This window comes from Pristis pectinata, chromosome 11 (genome assembly GCF_009764475.1).
Source record: "Pristis pectinata isolate sPriPec2 chromosome 11, sPriPec2.1.pri, whole genome shotgun sequence".
NCBI lineage: Eukaryota > Metazoa > Chordata > Chondrichthyes > Rhinopristiformes > Pristidae > Pristis > Pristis pectinata.
Window position 1 is genome coordinate 43742192 of NC_067415.1, and position 18527 is coordinate 43760718.

The 18527-nt window shown below is 38.2% G+C and overlaps 1 protein-coding gene across 6 annotated transcripts in view; it reads right to left on the minus strand.

The window, feature by feature from the left end:
- Positions 1-18527, minus strand: part of sytl2a (synaptotagmin-like 2a) — a 117762-nt gene that overhangs the window by 72664 nt on the left and 26571 nt on the right. For 4 of the 6 annotated variants that reach the window (XM_052025993.1, XM_052025995.1, XM_052025996.1 and 1 more), the window contains exons 1-2: positions 13605-13790; positions 12732-12834 (exon numbers count right to left, since the gene is read on the minus strand). The exons of 1 other annotated variant lie outside the window; for it this stretch is intronic. The gene's annotated coding sequence lies outside the window, so the exon portion shown is untranslated. Of the gene's footprint in view, positions 1-12731; positions 12835-13604; positions 13791-18527 lie in introns of those variants that run through there. One more of the 6 variants, XM_052025991.1, reaches the window with a different exon arrangement.

The following is an 18527-nucleotide window of genomic DNA, read 5'->3' on the forward strand; positions in this document are numbered from 1 at the left end:
AGAAGGGAATGAAGCTGTATCAGTGTGGGTGGAAATAAGGAATAACAAAGTCAGAATTTACTGGTGATAATCCCTTAGTCCCCGTAACAGAAGCTATACTACTGGAGAGATAATCAAAATCGAGAAATAATGGGGGCTTACAACAAAAACAATTCAATAATTATAAGGGACTTCAATCTTCATATAGAAAGGGGAAATAAAATTGGGAAAGAAAATCTTCAGGGTGAATTCATGGAATAAGTTGTGAGAGTTTCCTAGAATACCATGTTTGTGGACCTAACTAGGGAGCAGGATGTTTTCGATCAGGTCATGTGGAGTGGTATATTAATTAGTGTTATGGTAAAAAATCCTCAAGAGTGCTCATATTATAATCAAATTTCATATAAAGTTTGAGAGTTACAAATTTAAGTCCAAAACTGAAACCATAAACTTAAGTAAAGGTATGATGCTGAATTGGCTGAGGTACATTGGGAAATTAGACTAGAAAAGTTTGATGGCAGATGAAATTTAAAAATGTCTTTTTAGTGATTGTACTTTCTACGAGAAATAAAGTCTCATTGGGAAAGGTAATCCATCCATAGCTAACAAGAAGCAGTAATGGATGATATTAGAAAAGGCTTACAAAAATTGCAAATAAACCAGCAAACTAGTGTTACAGTACATATGCTCTACAGGCTTCACACCAATGGCATATCAAGGTTGGTACAAAACCACCTCTTCATGACCTTTCATCCAAGTTAAAAGATTTTAGATGCCATTCAAGAGACTCGAGCTCAAAAATCTAGGCAAACATTGCAGTACAATACTGAATTGTTACAAGGGCTATCATTCAGATGAGGATTTCTTCTGGTCACATCAGGGAACAAAATATCTGAGGCACTAATCTGAACAGGGGAGTTATCTCTAATGTAATAACCGATATTTATCTTGCACCCAATGTCACTAGCAAAAATTATCTGCTTATTATCACATTTCAGTTTGTAGGAGCTTGATTTACACAATCAAGCCTTATTTCTTACATTTCAACATGATAACTGCAAAAGGACTTCAGCAATTGTCAAGCTTTTTGAGATGCTCTAAAAAAAAGAAGAAAGATGTGGTACAGTATAAAAGTCATCTTTCTTCCTCCCCCCCCCCCCCCCCCCCCAAACTCAGACAATATCTTGGATTTAGACATACTTCGATTGATTCATGACCACTGGACAAAATTCCAAAAACTCCACACCCAACGCCAACACAAAACACCATCTGCAAATCAAGAGGAAACCTTCTCTGGGGAACAAGGAATGGGAATAAATGCAGCCTAGCCAGAACCACCTTCATCCCATAAATAAAAAGAATCATGATACATGCAAGGCCACAATGGAGAAGAGAGATCTGCTCTTGGTGTGATCTTAGAAAGTTGGTACGTCCAGGCCTAGAACCTTCTCATAAGAATTCAGAGAGGGAGTGATATAGAAGCAAGCAGGAAATTAATCCAGAATACTTTAGTACAGCAATTCCTGGTGGTTGCTAAAGCCTTAGAAGGATGAAGTGAAAATTCTAGCCAAATTTCTCTGATGCCTAACTAATCCCATCTTCAGAACTTGCTCTCATATTAATGAAGGGGAGGAAAGCTTAAAACTTTGAATCTAGACAACTCAGAAGCAGTGCCACAGCTGTTGTATCAATCTATAATACTGTCAACATTCTTGATAAGTACCTATTACTAATTTTCTGTCATTTATACATGCTTATTTCACTGGAATTGAAATCTAAACATATCTGTTTACCATTATCAAAATAGTCTCAGTCTATTCATACACAGTCTTTTCATATACAGATGAAAAGCTATTGACTTCATGCTTCACAGTTTAAAAAAAATTGAGAATGCAACTATTGATCTGATAAATCCAGACTTCATTTTTGCCATACCCTACAATTTCAAGAATTTAACATTTCTGGCTAACAGTCAAATTTGTTCCTTGTTTTCATAATCCAGTATAAAAACACATTTGTGACTAAAAAGCGGAAGAGGGACAATGAAATATGTATGCAAATAAACAATGGGCCAGTTTCCAAATGACTTTGATAACATCCTTATGGGTTATAGTTCCATATTTAAAGTAACATTTAAATCAGCCAAGTCCTGCAATTCAAAAGGGTAAAACCAGGGTGGCCCTCTGGATATGATTTGTCCCAGGACCTAATCAAAGCATTGTTGGGATATAATCTGTCCCATTTTGTTTTATACACTTGTTACTTGGTCATTAAGAATAATCAGAGCAGGGTTAAAATTTGTATAACATTTGCAGTAACAAAAAAAAAGCAGGTGATTATAAGTCAACAATGTAACAGAGAGGATTGGTGCAATGATTGGTTAAGCACTGGATAATCTAAGAAACAGCCACTCCCTCTTTACTCATCAACTTTGGCGTACAATAGATTTTTGGGTATTAAGGGAACCAAGGATACGGTGTAGTGTAGGATAATGGCTCTGAGATAAAATATCACTCATGGTCTTATTGAATGGCAGAGCAGGTGCAAGAGGCTGAAAGACCCATCACTTCTCTTAATTATTAATGTTTCATGTTCATAATATCCCTTTGCAGATTTTTAAGTCATCTTGATGAGTAATGGCTTGAGTTCTTTCTCATATAAAGCAGAGCCTTTGACTGCAAATCTTGTCCCAGTAAGCAGCAACCATTAAAACCTGCACTCAGGCATGTGGTGAAGAGGGGACACGAATGAAGGGAAGAGGTACTCAGTTAAGTTTTATCTCCCTTCCTTTACATGCTGCCGTGGTCTCCACCACTAACTCTTTCATTCAATACCAGCTTCTGCATAGTCCTTCTTGAGGATTCATGGATTTGATGACAATGGAGAGCAGATCTTTGCGAACTATTGATGTAAGAAATCCACCCCATGACCACTGAAATCTTCCTGCAAATTGTAAGTAGTGTTGGGTACAGCAGATATTAAAAAAAGCTCAGCTTTATTTTATTCAGCTTTGAGAAGGTACAGATAGTGACTCTGAAACAATGGTTTAGCATTGCAGATCTAGAATTGAAACTTGGATATAGTTACATTGAACTTGATGTGGGACAAACCCACTAATATCTGGAGTGTCCTAGGACACCTTGTCACTTAATTGCACCCTACATGAAGCTGATGACATCAAGCAAATATTCTGACTGCTTTTCAAGTCAGTGTTTATTGGGAAGGTGGATAAAATGTGATTATTACTGGATTTCAAATCACAAAAGAGAAATAAGTGTTTTGGCCTTCTAAAAGCACATCATTGCTGCTAACATTATAAGAATTGATCCTACAGTGAATGTATGGTCCTTTGCATAACAGCCCCTGATTGATTCAGCACCAATGTTAAAGCGAGACTGAATACACTCAACTTATAGTACTTAACCTAGCACAAAGCCACCAAGCCCTCTATCATCCTCTTCCGCAACTGTTCAAAGGATCTGCTCCATGTCAGTTGAGGCTGCGGTGACCAGCCTATGTGCACAATCTGTCATTTTTATTACATGTGCAGATGTTCACTATTTCACACACACACACACACACACACACACACGTCCCATTTTTCACTATCTGCAATCAGGTCACTGTGGATGCCTCTTCAGTAGAATGAAAGCAGGCCAGCTGGGCATCTTTCAACCATGAACATTGACTCTGAACTAAATGGGGTCACAGCCTACAAAGCAGAGCCATTTTTGAGTTTATACTAAGAAAGCACAACTACAGCAACCAGTAAATGAGGCATCTGTCCAACACTTAAAAGATACTCTTCACGTTCATACTTACCAGCAATTCTCTGGAACTGCAATCAAGTAGCTGAACTCCATTCGGGTGCAAATTTCCCACTTTTTGACTGAGTGTTATCACAATTACACAGGCAAGCCCTGCATTACAGGAGGGTTGCATTCCTAGAAAACAATTTATATCACGATTTTCCATAACGCAAAGCCACGTCATCTGTGCATGCATCAAGAAACGCAAGCTGAAAAATTTGCTTATTTAATTACTTTCATAAATCCCGTGAGAGCACATTTTATTCCACATCTCAAATTTTTGACTAATGATTTGTGAATTTTGCAGGGCAAATTTCCATTAACCAAACGGCAATAACATGGATGTCGCCTGTACTTAATTCCTGTTTTCAATAGTCATTTGACATGGAAGAAATACAAATCGGTCAAACAGACAGGGAAAAAAATCTCCCAGACAGACAGGGAAAAAAATCTCCCAGACCTTTCTTATCCAGATGGACTTGTACTCACTAAACCTCAAAGGACTGACATTATCTTCAGAAAAATTAATTAGAACTAAGTACCGCAGGTATATTGCTTTCAGTTTTGCTGTTGGTATAAGCAGCAAAATTATGCAAAGGATACCATCAGTTTGCATCACCATTACAAACATGCTGATACTAAAATAGCACATATTTATAATGATTTACACCAGTAAATGTGATTGACATACACTCTTTTGCCTTTAGTATAATTTAAATTCTGCAGCCCAAATCCCAATTTTAAAGCGCAGCCCCCCCGTAAACTCCCTCTCCCCCTCTGCAATCCACACTCTACATTGCCAGGTGTACACATTTAAATGGATTCTCCTTATTTTATGGTAGTTTTTCCTTATTTATGTTGGAGAAAAAAACTGCAAAGTTTCTTACAATATCCCTTTGAAAGAAAATGTTTCCAACAAGTATTATTAATTTGGTTATTTCTTAGGTGACATCCAAGACTAGGAAGTATTGTGAAAATCTACTTCCAAAACCATTTCCAACTTCTGACAGAACTTCTATGAAAACAACATATGCAGTATAAATCCATTAGGAATATTTTTAGCTTCAATATAGTCCAATAGTCTAAACTATTTACAATAACCTTATTGGAGATCATTTAAAACTAAAAAAAAATACATTGAAGGAACAGAGTATTTTTGAAATAAAAAGTGAGTTAATCATGGCAAAAAAGCTTTTTAAAACCCATAATATTTAAAAAAGCAATTGATTTCCTGTTGTTCTTCTTAACTAGTTCCTCACTCTCTCTTTATTAACCACACTTTCTTTCCTGAAGTATACTTTCAGGACTAGGGTAGTATGACACAAATAAGTATTAGTTAATAATGTAAATATTATCTGCAAGACACTAACATTTGCAATTCAGCAGTCACAGATACATTTCAATACCTGCTCTGTTGAAGGAGTTCAAGTGAACAATTTATTTGTTCACTCACTGATGCATTTCAATAGTTACAAGTTCTTTTGGTCTGAACCATTCTCCTTTCCATAGACAACCAGACTGGGAGGGGGAAAATATCTAATATAAAAATGACTGACAGCATAGAGAACAACTCTATCATGTGCCCAACAGCTGCTTTTCGTATCACTAATTATAAAATGCATTGCTGCTTGTCTGGAAACGTCTAATCCTGTCCAATTTCAGAATTCAAACCAGACTCAGCCCTGGTTAGTACTTGGATAGAGATCACGCAAGAAAACTTGGTACAGTTTACCTAAAGAGGAAATGGGTACCGCAAGGCACTCTACCCTTTGCGTCACCTATGATATGAAGCTTCTTTCAGCATTCAAGTTGCCAAAAGGTCATAGCGATCTCAGGACCTACTCGGACTTTGAGCAGCGCTGCTGCCACACAGCTCCAGCAATCTGGGTTCAATCCTGATCTCCAGTCTGACTGCGTAGAATTTGCACATTTCTGTGTGACCATGTGGGTTTCCTCTGGATATTCCAGTTTCCTCCCACATCCCCAAGATGCATGGATTGCTAGATTAATTGGCCACTGTAGATCATGCCTAATGTGTAGGTGAATGGTAGAATGTGGGGAGAGGGTGGGGTAGAAGAGGTTGGCGGGCATGAGGAGAGAATAGGTTATAGGGAAAAAAATTAGTGAGGGGATGGGATTGCTCTGTGAGCTGGCCTCTAAATGGCCTCTTTCTATGTTATAATGGAATATTACTAGCTTTTCTCCGCAGTTTTAACAAACTGAACACATGGTGCACCTCCCAGCTGCAGCACGTTTAATTACTTTTCACATTAATGCATTGAAACATTTGAATCAATCTTTTTAAAGAAAGAAAATAGATTATAATATAATTGGTTATTGCCAATTTACTGAATCAGTATATTTATATAGAAGCAATATAATGTTTTAACCAATGAAAGAATATTCATCATTTGTAGATCTTTTTATTTTATATCAAGAGAAGAAGTGAAGAACTTCCCCTGAAAGCAATTAAGTGTGTTCTGACAATTTGTGTTGAATAAAACGTGAATCTAGCGGAAAATGCCAAACCAATTCAGTTAGATGAAATTCATTCTTACAAAGAATCCTATTAATTATTATTAACTTTTTTGGTTATTTATTGGAACAAATTTCATATGATTGTATGAGGGCAGTTGCATAGAAATTTACTATTTTAATGCCCTAGAGATCATAGAGTCAGTGGCAAGCTTCCATGCTCACCACTGATCTCCAGCCTAAGTTCTCACTCAATTTGTTCGCATCCCCTGGTCAGAAATTAACGGATGAAGCAGACTCCATCCTCAGCATGGGAGGCTATGTATCACAGCAAGACCTTCACATGGATCAGAGCATGTCCTTCCCATAAAATTGCAGTTAAGGTTTTTCACAGCCAGCAAAACATTGTCTCTGGCTCAGGCTGCTGTCAAAATATGCATTAATGCAAGTAGCAAAAAAAGCCAGCAGAACAAGTTGTGGCATGTTAATATATTGCCAAAATGCTACAAATGGTCTGGCTGGGAAAAGGTAAATTACAGAAATGAGTGAAAAGTATTACAATTATAAGAGTATTAAGAGTCTAAGAGTATTTAAACACTAATCTCCCGGGAGCACAAAGCCCTATTAATATTAATTCCAAGATTTACCATTTATGAAAAGATTCCAAAATTTAAACAATATGCTTAAGTCACAGAGAGGAACAGCCTGAGATCTCGTGCTGCAAGGTTGGGGAGCAAATAACAACATTTTTCACACCTTAAAAAGAACACCATGCCCTTAAAAGCATAAACATAAACTTCAAGCCTTGGTAGTAAACTTGAAAAAGTGAACCAAAAGCTTATTTTTAAAAAATGTAATGACTCATATTTTTCTACTTCTTGTGACATGAAGGAGGTCATTCAGCCCAACCAGTCTATGCCAGTTGTCAGATCAATCCCATTCCCTCCATTTCCTGTAACCATTTCTCTCTCATATCCATCTACTCTCACCAGGAAAGTTTTGAAGATGGAGAGACAAGCACATGGGTATAGTGGATCTAACAGAGTGATTGCAGTCTAAGTAACGTCGTTTAAAGTAACGTCATGCCACTAAAGTCATGGTGGAATACATGCATAACACCAACACTGCAGAAGCAAAGGTTAGTGGGGTATACGGATGATGGAACTTAAGAGTTTTGGTCAGAAGAGAACATGCAAAATTTAAAGATCCTCTACTCAAGCATTGGGAGGGGAGTGCAAGGTGGGTGGGCGGGGGGGGGGGGGGGGGGGTGGTGGTGGTAATTAAAATTAGGAAGCATAAAGGAACCATCTACATCAGACCCAGTTTTGGACTATGAACTTTATGGAAGTTAGACAAATATATGGAAGTTGCAAATACATTCGTGGAATTAAACCCATTTAAACCCATGGGCAATTAAACCATTGATGAGGGTTTCGATCAAAGTGGGGATAAGGTAGGGATAGAGGTAAAGGCAGCCAATTTTGGAACAAATATTATGTGGGGTTTTGCAATTCACTTGAGGTTGTATATATCTCCAAGGTTTTACTTGGCTTGATTTAGCCAGAGCTAGTGACAGGATAAAAGGAATGGAATCAATGCTAAAAGAGCGAAATTTATGGCAAAGATCAAAAGTTGTCTTACTGACAGTCAAAGAAATTTTTAACAAATGTGCTGATTTCAAAAACTCTTAAAATAGTTTTGAAAAAAGTTGTTCATTTTTCCAGATCTACCACCATGACTTGATTTTTTCTCTAACTCCTCTTTTGAAAATATCAATGTGAATTAAATACATTATTTCCTTTCCGCATCTACAAGTATTGAAAATATCACAAAATTCTGATAACAGATGCCAATGGCTGTGGGATCAAATTAGTTGAATGCCATCAACATACAATATAAAAGAACTTTCAGACTCCTCCAGCTGATAAAGGGCAAATTACAAACAGATCTGATCAGGAAGAGAGGAGGGCCAATAATATATCCTTGGAGGAAACTGTACAAGAATGTTGGAAATGCATTGCTTGCAATAATAATCTAAAGTTAGTGACTTGAATGGAGATGAAAGGAAGTTATTCAGCCCAGCTAGATTATCTTTTCATCAAAACCAATTCTCTCCCATCACAGCATGCAAATGTTTCTTACAATTCAAGACATTACCCAGGCTGTTTTATGTTCAAAATCTTGAAGTAATCTTTTACCAACTTTTAGCACCCTTTCCAATCATGGTTTTACTTGCTATAGCATTCAAAGTATCAGTTCTCTTCCACACTGCATTTTTGACAGTGTTTGTACTATCTTTCCAATGCCTAAAAGGTTGTAGGTAGTCCAGATTTCAGAAGTATATTTGAAAACAAGGAATGCTACCATCTAGTAGACATGTGTTTGGACTAGGTTTGAGGCCTTTATCTTAAAATACCTTTTTCCCCCCCTTTATTGACAAAAAATTTGCTCATTGAAGGAATAACATTTGATGACTGCGCATCTTAAAAGATAAAAGGATGTTAGTACAATAACCACATGTTGAGGATGCCAGACAAAGTCTTAGTAGACTGAGGCAAGGAGAATAGGGAAAATGCAGGGAACAGTCCACCAGCATGCATTTCCTTCCTTGCAGCCATGTTACGACCAACTACGACAAAACCTGGCAACAAATCACCCAATTACGTTTCAACAATTCACCTGCTACAAAGTATATACATGAAACTGTTCAGAAAATGAGTGACATAGATGGAAAATGATATATTTAGTAACAAAATAGTGATAATAAAAAATAAAAGAACACTAAAATTTAAACTTCAGTCTCTGGGGCTAGCACTAGACTGAATATTTATATTTATCAACTCACTCAGATTGTGAATATGTCTGAAACATCCCACACATACATATTTTGATGTCGATTTTCTTTAGCTTTGTATCTTTAATAATACTTATGAAGACTTAGCTGGCAAACACATTTTGCTGATGTTTAGGCTTTGTTAATACCAAAAATTATTTAGAATAAGAACAACAAAATGCTGGAAACCTTCAATAATCAGACACCATCTGTGGGAAAGAAACAGAGTTGCCATTTCACATTGATGACTTTTCACGAGAATTTTAAAACCAGAAGAAATGGCTACTAGCAAAGGGCTTTAACCTTAAGCAATAGCTCATTTTCGTTTCTCATCAATACTGCCTGATCTGTTGGATATTTTTGATTTCAAGCACATGCAGTAGTCTGCTTGGGAAAGCTATTTATTTTCACAGCCTCAGGACATCCCAAACTGCTTTACAAGTAACAGAGCTTTGCATGGCTGACAATTTAGGCACATTAAAGTCCTCAAAACAGTACCTGGATGATGACCAGATAATCTATTTCTCAGTGATATTGATCGGGGAAGAACAATCAACATCACTGATGAAAATTCTCTGGCTCCTGAAAATAATCCCTAGGAACTCTCTTCCCTTCAGAGAGCACGTAGTACCTCAGTTTTGTGTCTCAACAGAAAAACAGCAGCTTTGACATTGCTCCATTCCCTCCCATACTGCTCCAGAATGTCAGCATAGATACTTGGGCTCAGGACTCTGGAGTGAGACTTATCATTCCAACTCAGAGACAAGAATGCAACCAACTGAGCCATAGCTCACAAAACGTAACATCATTATGGACAATGTTGGAAGCTTGCTGTCAGGTACTCATCATGAAGGGTACTGATTAACAATTCCAATTGTCCTTTAAAATTCAAAAACGTTTGAGATCTGCTACCACATTCACTTCTGCCACTTACTGCATCCCAAATCTTATGAACAAATGTTACGAATACAGGCATGTGTAAACATCCTTTGATTGTTGAGAGATGGGAAACTTGCACAGCCAGTCAAAACCATCTGCAATGCGTATTCTCAGTAAATATTTGTGCTCAAACTTAAATCAGTCAGGTGATAAGTAATGTAACACAAATCCACATTTACTGCATAGTTTCACCAAACATTCAATATTCTCCATTGAGCATGCTTCAGTCTCAAGCATAAAAATTTAAAATATTTGAACTAAAGATTACACAAGTCTTGTAATTTCCAGTATTGAAAAGAAATACAAATTTATGCTGCTTTCTCTAATACATACTTATTCAAGTAGGTTTCATGATGCACCAAATGTTTGGTAGAGGGGCTAAATAGCATCACTTACGCAAGTTAAGATGTTCCGCGCCCCCCCCCCCCCCCACCACCCCCAAGATGATAATTGGGGTCATTACATCCAATAAAATACCATCAACAAATTAAACTTTAAAAAGATTCAAATTTAATTTGTTAATATACTTCATACGACTCAAGTGATTACTCCCAAAATCCTAGAAGACCTGAAATTAGTTTAAAATTTAAAGGTTTCTTGGTAAAGGATTTTGATCATGTTAAATCAGGCTCAACTAGTTTTGCACAATTCATAGACAGATGCAAATCTAGTTTCTACGCCAGTGTGAATGACTGAGTCACTTTACTGTAATGGCACAGGATGTCAGTTAGTCATACTCAGAACATGTGATTGTAAAGTTAGACTAAAATCTGCCAGCTGTCTCAACATAAACAGCATCTAAATCCAAAGTACCTAAATCTAACTAGTTAAAAATGATAATCTGGTTTACTCTCAATCACATCATTTCACATTCAATTATTAAAGAAATTATAAGTTGTCAGAGAGAATAGTTAACTGTACACTGTCGTGAGATTTTAGTAAAGCCTGTGTCATACTTGGCACAAAATGGCTATAAGATTATAAAATATTTTTAACTAAACTCTTAACACAGACTATGTCTCAGCATATAAAAAGGCAAATTAAGCATATTTTAATTTTTACTCTACTCAAAACTTTGCAATGCAAAAATCAAATCTATAGAACCAGATATGGCATTAAAAATTACAAAGGATACAGTAAGACTATTTTCCTAGTGGAGCTGGTAATCCCATAACTGAAGAACAATAATTAGCTAAGTTTCAGATGTTAAAGTGTATTTCTATTAGTTGCATAAAATTAGCTCATAGGCAAAATCTGCAAAAAATATAGCAGAGTAAATGAACTCCACATCACCTCACACTTTTGACCTTTAGATCCCCTCCTCTCCCACATTATGCCTGAACATTTGAGAAGAATGACTTTCATGTCCACATTCATAATGCATTATTCAAAAGACATCTAGTATACTTTCCTAAAACAAAGTGTATTCATAAAAAACAAAGCTGCAATCAGAAATAGTTAATACACAGATACACTCAAAATAAGTTATGTAATTCCATTCTGCAACAATTTAACACCTCCCATGCCAATCATGCTATTCCTAAGAAAGGGATGTTTGGCCAAAAGCTCCTCAATTCCCTGAATCTTAAAGTTTAAGATTCCAGTGTACAAACAGAGTTGTCATGTACAAAAATAAATCCATTTCATTGTGCATTTTCTTTAAGTTACAAAGATGCTTAAATAACTCTGCTTCTCCACACTATTATTTAAATGAGACATCACAAACATCAGTGATGTTGGTGTAGGAATGATAGTGAAGAGCCAGGATACCTGGAGACCTCAACAAAAACCACAGAACTGAATTCCAGAGGCAAGGTGAAAATGACTCTCTTTGACATCAAAGCCCTGATAAATCTAAGTTAATGTACATAAAAAAGAAAACACTCCAATAGTTGGAGTCAAACTTCGCAGAAAGCAAAACTGTTGTGTTTATTGGAGGTCAATCATCCAGTCCCAGGATGTCACCGCAGGGGTTTCCCCAAGGCACTGTCCCATGCCCAGCCATCTTCAATTGCCTTATTAATGAGCTTCCCTTCATCACAAGGTCAAAAGTGGGGATATTTGCTAATGATCAACATTGTTCAATTCCATTTACAACTCAACAAATGAACAAGACCATGCCAGTATACAGCAAGACTTAGACAAAGGCAACAAGAGAGTCTAACCACCTGTTCTTGACGTTAGCATTGTTGAGTCCTCCATCATCATTGGGCCACCATTGAGCCCTTGACAATGACTCAACCATAGCTATGAGAGGAAGTCAGAGACTGGCTATTCTGCTGTGAGTTACTCACCTTTGGTCATTTGAAAGCCCTTCCAAGCCACAAGTCAGGAGCATGATGGAATACTCTTCACTTGCTTTAACAACTCAAAATATCTTTGACACCATCCAGGTCAAAGCAACCTACTTGATTCATACTTTATCAACTAGCAATAACATCCATTCCCCCTTAAGTTGGGGGGACAGTGCACCGAGTGTGTAGCATCTACAAAATAAACTGCAGTTATCTGCCTACACTAGTCCAACAGTGTTTCCCAAACCCACAATCAAAAGACAAGTGCAGCAAGGCCATAGGATCACCACTGCTTGCAGGATTCCCTCCAAGTCATATACCATACTGAGAATATATCATAATCCTTTCATTGTTACTGGGTCTAAATCCTATAAATCTTCCTCAACAGCATGATGGAAATACCTTCACAAGAAGGACTGGCGTAGTTCAAGGCAGCTCTTCTCCACGTTCTCAAGACCAATTCAGGTTGGGCAATAAATGCTGGCCAAGCCAGTGATGCAAGATTCTGTAAAAAAAAACTCTGATGCTTTCAAATATCCCCTTGCAATACTTAATAGTCACTCAAGAGGCAAGCATGGCAGTTTAAAGCTTATAATCTATAACTGAGAAACTACGACAATCTAACATCCACCCATGGATTGTAACCAACTGTTACAGAATTAATAGGCTCAGATCCTGGGATAGAATCTGAAATCAAAACCTACAATTTCTTTAGACAAAAATGATATCAGCAAGCCAAGCCAACGGATCTGTTGGTTCGATTTGTTTACTTGCGGGAGTTAAATTAATATTTTGAAAACGGGCAAGTTTGATAAACTGCGTTCGGCGGTTAAAATAACACCAGAAAATGATAGATCGTGAAAATACCGTTTCAATATAAAATTAAGACATTGTCAGATTCACAGAAAATGATCTTACCTTACGTACAGACAACATGCATTTTAGGAATAGTACTTGGAAATGAAGCTGATACACTATGCCTTTGGAAAGGAGTTTTTACTTAAAATCATAAAACGTCATCATTATTTTCCTGTGGCTTCCTGTATAAACTGCGATTACTGGTTTTTGAGGAATTCGATATTGAAAAAAAAACATACATATCTGACTAATCCTTAATTATTAAATAGAAGATCACAAACCAAAGTTAATTTTCACATTTCGTGATTCCCGTCTCTGTTAATTCTTAAACTTGCGCACTTCCCTCCGACGAACATTATTCCGGGCAACTATCAACATTACTACTGTTCATGAACGAACACGCAAAGACCGACTCACCAAAACACACTTCGTCAATACTACTGCAGACTCCAGATCACACGACAGAAACTTTTAAACTGATCAGTCACAAATGTTACCCTTCTTCAGATCCAGCGTGCGACAAGTATTCTACGTTAAGCTGGTCAAGAGGGTGCTTTAAACAAAACGTTCTCACTGCAGTAGTCCAGTTCTGCCAACCTAAAGTCTCCGCCCTGCAGGATAATTTCTACGTTGCATTCCTATGATATGCCGAAACTGGGCAAGGACATGTGCAAACAAAGAAATGGAATCCGGAAGTGGGTTCTCCGCTAATGTCAGCCCTCAAAGCAAACCCTGATAAATCAATGGTGGTAAAAATATGAAAGAAAATGATATGCAAACTTGTAGTTGTACTTCTCTGATTCGGAACCTGATGATTTCCTTCTGAAACTGTACCGATTGCTTTTGCAACCCAACGCTAAAGGCGTTACTCAGTCTGATACTTTTCACATGATGGGGGTTGTGACGGACCACTTCGAAAATACAAGTTACTTTTATTGCCCAGAATATATTAAGAGTTACATTAAACAGTTGAACATAATGTCCCAATGTTCATGTTACCATTAATCATGTTGGGAAGTTACTTAATGAATTCCAAACTGAAAAATATAGGAACCCCTTAGGAATTTTTATTTGTCACACAAATTGGGAAGGATCTCTAAATGTCAAAAGTCAAGGTTGGCAAAATTAAACTATTTTCGAAGACCTTGGGTATAAAAAGCCCTCAAGAGGTCCAAGGTGGTGTCTGCAATACACAAGCGCATTTGTGGCAAGGATCTGGAAAGAGTGCAGAGAAGATAATATGAGGATGCTGCCGGGACTCAAGGGCCTGAGTTATAGGGAGAGGGTGGCCAGGCTAGGACTTTATTCCTTGGAACATAGGAGATTGAGGGATGACCTTATAGAGGTATATAAAATTATGAGGGATATGGATAGGGTGAATGCATTGTCTTTTTTCCCAGGGAAGGGGAACTAAAAACTAGAGGGCATAGGTTTAAGGTGAGATGTGAAAGATTTAAAAGGGACCTGAGGGGCAACTTCTTTACATGTGTATATGGAATGAGCCGCTAGAGGAAGTAGTTGAGGCAGGTACAATAACAATATTTAAGAGACATTTGGATAAGTACATAGGTAGGAGGGGTTTGGAGGAATATGGGCCAAACACAGGCAAATGGGACTAGCTAGGTGGGCACCATGGTTGGCATGGACAAGTTGGGCCGAAGGGCCTGCTTCAATGCTGTATTACTCTATAACTCTATGATCATGTTGTATGTCATATTGGTGAAGGCATAAGCACTTGAGTAATCAACAAAATTTATTAGTTTGGAATCTGGGCACCTTTGGCAAGGAACCATGTATTGCCCACCCCTAACTGCCCTCGAGAAGGTGGTGGCAAGGCACAGTCCTTCTGGCAAAGGTACTCCCACAGTGCTGTTGGATAAGGAGTTCCAGGATTCAAATACAGCACTGATGAAGGACCTTCAAAAATTTCCAATTGAGGATGGTGTGTGATTTGGAGAGAAACTTGTAAGTGGTGGTGTTCTCAAGGACCTGCTGCTCTTGCCCTTCGAGTTGGCAGGGGTTGCCCATTTCAGAGGTGCTGTCAGTACAGTGGTAATTAAATGCAGTGCATTTTGAAGATGGCACACACTACAATCACTGTGAATGGCACAAGGGTATTGTAATCAGGGAAGTAGGAGGATGAGTGGAGATGCTGGTGTGGAAAAGTAAGATGTGAGTGTTTATACCATTGGTGGCTTGTAAGTCAGAAGACACTGTGGGTTGAAACCAAAGTGAGATGCAAGAAGGAGGGTTAGATGTGAGGATACTGTAATCTTCACATGGCATAGCAATGACCCTTCAAGTAATGACCAGCACTGTTTCCTCCATGGGGTTAGAATATATCTGTCCTATTCTGATTAGATGTTTTTGCACTTTGTCCTGCATGAGAAAGTGTATCAGTGATTGTCATGCAATGTGTTTGGTAGCACGGCTGTCATGGTCAGATAGTTTGCATTGTGCGCAAGCTGCAAGATGTGGGTATGAGGCTTACACCATTGCTAAGTGCATGGTGGGGTTTATAAAAATTAGATGTGACACCTGTATTATTGAGATTAATGGTAGACAAGTGGAAAAATTGTAATGAATTGGGTAATGTATGAGACCAGTGGTACAGTTCATAGATATGGTGTTTGAAGATGCAATCATAGCCTTGATCAATCAAGTGAGATCATTGAACTTCTTGCAGCACTGTATTCATGTCCTTGTGGCTTCATTCTTTGTGCTGACTTTCAGGCCTATTTGTCTATCCCACTGCTGTCTGTGTGCCTGTCTGAAGGACTGGTTAGATCCTTGCTGACACAAGGCCTGACTTCCTTTCCACTTCCTCCATCAAGGCTTCCTTGTGGCATCAAGAAACCATGGACTCCGATCTCTTTCATTTTGCACAGTTCTTCACGGATCCTAGGTCAGTTTCTTTTGAAGAAGTTCTGTTAGTACTTCCTTCAGCCACAACTCACCACCTCTCTGAAATACAGGCTGGCCTTAAGCCACGGCATCTACCTTTAATTGATGCGAACCACTATTGATATTGGTCCTGTGCTGAAGAATTCAGGCAAACACAGCATGACTGGTCTTGGTCAGGCAATGCAATAATTCAAATTTGCAGTACATGAGTGTAGAGAGAGTAGAGTATGTTTAAATCAAGGCTTAAGTGTTAACAGATAGCACTAGACATGCAGCCCACATGCTAGTCAAAAAAGCATAGGTTAATTCCTTATTGTGAGCTCCATGGCAACTTTTAGAGGCTATTAAGATTGATACCCAATCCTGCAGATAAAAATATGATGTACATTTAATATTGAATGCAAAGAACACTCCCAGATCATTTGACCAGTAAAAGTAATGTCCCAATTTATTCTGCTTCATCCATGGTTTTCTTGTTTTTATCAGTACAAAAGAAACTCCAGACGATTTCTTTATTTTTACATGAGTGATGGCTTCTGGCAATATGTTATCCTTCATTTGTTTATGTACCTGGCCTGACAAATGCACATCAGATTTCCAGATTCTGCTATATCCCACATAACCAAAAGGTACCCAAGACCATTCAGTTTTCTCTTGCTCTGATGGGAAATGGTTCTCCACTGCTGACTCCCTCAGTGTTTGACACAAACCAGTTTATGAACTAAGGATAGAGCTTGCATGAATCCATGACTGTGTCAAATCTGACAACAGAACACCGCATCATGCTACTCTGTGTGTGTGTGTGTGTGTGTGTGTGTGTGTGTGTGTGTGCGCGCACACGCGCGCACGCACTTAGCTGAGTAAAAAAGGCTGGGAATATACTGAGAAAATGCAATCCCAGCAGGAGTTAAAATAGTCACAAAATCAGGTTAGAAAATTTGAAAAACTTATTTTGAGAAGCAGACAGTGTTAATGTCATTGCAGATAGGTAGATGAAAGAAGATCAATATTCAATTGAGCTTTGATGAAAATGCAAAATATATCACTTATCTTACTATTATTATTTTTATTTTGTGATAGCTAGGAAGATTGGAGATTGTTTCCTTGCACACAGATGATTACCATCTCCATTAGTTTTGGGGTTCCAACATCTTTAAAGTAACTAACAGCCAGGTAGAATAATATTTACCCATCAATTATCACTTCAAATTGGAAAATTTGTTTTTTGAAATAAAATTCTACCATGGCATAATGGTTGAATGTACCACAGTTATAATCTTTTGTTCCCTAATTCATGTTGGTTCTGCATCATGCTTTCTACCCACGTAACTGATCTAGGGCTATCTGTTAACACTTAAGCCTTGATTTATACATGCTGTATTCTCTCTACACTCATGACTGGGTGGCTACGCACAGCTCAAACACCATCTACAAATTAGCAGATGACACCACTGTTGTTGGTAAAATCTCAGGTGGCAATGAGGAGGTGTGCAGGAGTGAGATAGCTCAGCTGGTTGACTGGTATCACAACAACAACCTCGCACTCAAAGTCAGCAAGACCAAGGAACTAATTGTGGACTTCAGGAAGGGGAAGTCGGGAGAACACACACCAGTCCTCATTAAAGGGTCAGCGGTGGAAAGGGTGAGCAGCTTTAAGTTCCTGGGTGTCAACATCTCGGAGGACCTATCCTGGGCTCAACACATTGACGCAATGCCAGCGGCTCTCATTCATTAGGAGTTTGAGGAAGTTTGGTATGTCACCAAAGATTCTTGCAAATTTCTATAGATGTATGGTAGAGAGCTTTCTGACTGGTTACATCACAGACTGGTATAGAGGCTCCAATGCACAGGATCACAAAGGGCTGCAGAGGGTTGTAGACTCGGCCAGCTCCATCATGGGCAAATCCCTCCCCACCATCGAGGATATCTTCAAGAGGTGGTACCTCAAGAAGGAGGCATCCATCACTAAGAACCCTCACCATCCAGGACATGCCCTCTTCTCAATATTACCATCTGGGAGGAGGTACAGAAGCCTGAAGACCCACACTCAACGATTTAGAAACAGCTTTTCCCCTCTGACATCAGATTTATGAACAGTCCATGAACACTACCTCGTTATTCATTTTTTTGCACTATTAATTTTTTTTGTAATTTATAGTAATTTTATGTCTTTGCACTGTACTGATACCACAAAACAACTAATTTCAGGTCATAGAAGACAGTGATATAAACCTGATTCTGATTCTGAGTGTAAAGTGCAGGAAGGAAACACAATAATGCCAGCATGAAACCCAGAAGATTTTTACTCCCCAGCCTTCATTACATATCCTGATGTTGACTCCTGCCTAAAGTCATTGGGGATAACATTGAAGCTATTGGATGAAACAATGAAATTGGAAAGAACTAACCAATCCTCAACACCCTGACAGAATCCTT